Source organism: Theropithecus gelada, chromosome X, assembly GCF_003255815.1.
Source record: "Theropithecus gelada isolate Dixy chromosome X, Tgel_1.0, whole genome shotgun sequence".
NCBI lineage: Eukaryota > Metazoa > Chordata > Mammalia > Primates > Cercopithecidae > Theropithecus > Theropithecus gelada.
Genome location: NC_037689.1, coordinates 98,594,376 through 98,597,293, shown reverse-complemented (window position 1 = coordinate 98,597,293; position 2,918 = coordinate 98,594,376).

Sequence of the window (2,918 nt, the reverse complement as noted above, 5' to 3'; positions counted from 1 at the left end):
GGGTCATCCCGAGTGATAAATGGCAAAAGACATAATTGTTATGCTGTCATTAATGGAAATAAGCACTCCTTATGTAAGAAAGGTAGACTACCTAATGGCTGGTTGGCCCAAACCTGTAAATTATATGCTCTTAGCCAGGCCCTAAAGCTCCTTAAAGATCAAGAAGGCACTATATATATACTAATTCTAAATATGCCTACGGAGTGGTACACACTTTTAGAAAAATTTGGACAGAGTGGGACCTAATAAATAGCAAGGGAAAGTAATTGGTACAAGGGGAACTGGTCAAACAGGTTTTAGAAAGCCTCCTCCTTCCAGCAGAGCTAGCCATAGTTCATGTAAATGGTCATCAGAAGGGGAACACTATAGAAGCTGTAGGAAACAGGTTTGCAGATAAAGCTGTTAAGCAAGCCTCCCTGGAGAAAGAAATTAAACTATTTAGTCCGATCCCAGACATCCCTAAGGTAGTATTAAGGCCCCAGTTTACCAGAGAGGAGAAGGAAGAATTAGACAAGATAAAGGTCACTCAAACTAAAGATGGGAAATGGGTGCTTCTTGATGGAAGAGAAATAATAAGTAAACTCTTGATGACAGAACTAACATCTACATTACACAAAGGGAATCACTGGGGGCCCCAGGCTCTGTGTAATGCAATACTTAGGAATTACGGGTGCTAAAGATTTATACCCTCACTAAACAAGTATGTGGAAGTTATGTAACTTGTCAAAGAATAAACAAAAAGGTGATTAGAAAACAGGCCATGGAAGGAAGACCTCCTGGACTAAGACCATTTCAAAGCATTCAAGTAGATTTCACAGAAATGCCCAAAGTAAAAAGACTGAAAAATTTATTGGTGATCATAGATCACCTTTCTGGCTGGGTGAAAGCCTTTCCCTTCCAACAGTCACCCCTGGGAATGTGGTCAAAAAATATTAAAACAGATTGTACCTAGATTTAACCTGGTAAAAAATATTAATTTAAATAATAGGAGCCACTTTACCTCAAGGGTGTTAAGGTGAATTATGGAAGGTTTACAAATTAAATGGAATTATCATACCCCTTGGCATTCCCCTTCCTCTGGAAAAGTAGAAAGAATAAATCAGACTCTCAAAAAGCATATCACCAAACTAATCTTAGAAACTGAAATGCCTTGGACAAAATGTCTCCCAATAGCATTCCTTAGGATTAGGAGAGCCCCAAGAAAAGACTTGGGATTGTCCCCCTATGGGTTATTGTATGGACTCCCATATTTAGGCAGAGCTACAGATCTCCCTACTATGGAAATCAAGGATTAATATTTTTTATTATTTTTTAATTTTTATTATTTCTTTTTTAGATGGAGTCTCACTCTGTCACCCAGGCTGGAGTGCAGTGGTGTGATCTTGGCTCACTGCAAGCTCCACCTCCTGGGTTCACACCATTCTCCTGCCTCAGTCTCCCGAGTAGCTGGAACTACAGGCACCTGCCACCACACCCGGCTAATTTTGCTTTTGTATTTTTAGTAGAGATGGGGTTTTACCATGTTAGCCAGGATGGTCTCAATCTCCTGACCTCGTGATCTGCCCGCCTTGGCCTCCCAAAGTGCTGGGACTGCAGGCATGAGCCACCACGCCCAGCAAACGAAGGATTATTTCTTAAGAAATTATATACTGGCCATATCCTCCACCCTGTCATCCCTTAAGTTAAAAGAACTCCTGACTCAAACTCCGCCTGTTGAGTTCACGGTTCACCACTTCCAGCCTGGTGACTTGGTGCTGATTAAAACTTGAAAAGAAGGCAAGCTCTACCCAAGCTGGGAAGGTCCCTATCAAGTGCTCCTGACCACTAAGACAGTTGTGTGAACAGCTGAATGGGAGTGCACTCACTATATTCCAGTCAAGGGACTGGTAAAAGAGACCCCAGAAGGGAGAGAAAAAGACCAATGGAAAGTGCACGGGTCACCTGAGAAACCCTTAAAGTTAACGCTGAGAAAAATCTAAAAACAAAAAACAAAACAAAACAGAAACATGGGCTGGCCCCATTTTTGGAAGTTAATATGTTTGGGATGGCCTACTATACAAAGAGCAGAAGGTCAAAATGGAAACTGGCGGGGGACTCCTCCCTACCCAGTGAGGTGGTAATTAATGTAACCAAGATGGTAGCATCCCAAACTATAAAATTTGATGCCTGCCAGATCTTACCTTGTGGAAATTTGGAAAATCAAAGACAGCTCTCACTGGTGGATAAATATCTTTGCCCTAAACCAGATACAGGTTACAGTAGGGCACCATCCTTCGCCAGCTGGGATGATGTATGGTGGACTACCCAATTTCAGGGTTGGAGAGTAAACATGGGGTGGGTAACTCCAAGCTGAAGACCCTTAAAGAATAAACTACATCTGTCCAAGGGCTCCCCGCCAAATAACTGCCAGAATTTAAAATGCAATCCTATACTCGTCACCATTAACAAATCCAGCCGTTCTAAACCAAAAACCAAAAGTAGTATCTTGGGCATATGGGTTAGGGGCAAACATTACAGAGAAGGACTCCCTAGGGTGATTTGTTCTCAAACTAACCAATAACTCAATCTGCCATTTGCCTAGGACTACTCCAATCCCAAACCCTAATAAACACTTTAGTCCACCAAATAATGACCCTAAAAGAGTAAAAATAATTGAGGTAAAGGATTTAAGGCCACCCTTAGAAATTGAGACAGGGCACTCTGAGAATGTAAATGCCTGGGTCAAATTTTCAGTACAAGCCCTCAACAAGAGTAACTGCTACACATGTGCTGTGGGATGACCTTAGGCACAGGTGGTTCTTTTTCCCCTAGGTTGGGATACCGAACCTGCAGGAATGCATTGCATGTTGGCTGTATACCAAGATAAAAATACATGGGGAAATGAGACTTGTAAGAGTCTGTCATTGCTCTTTCCCGCA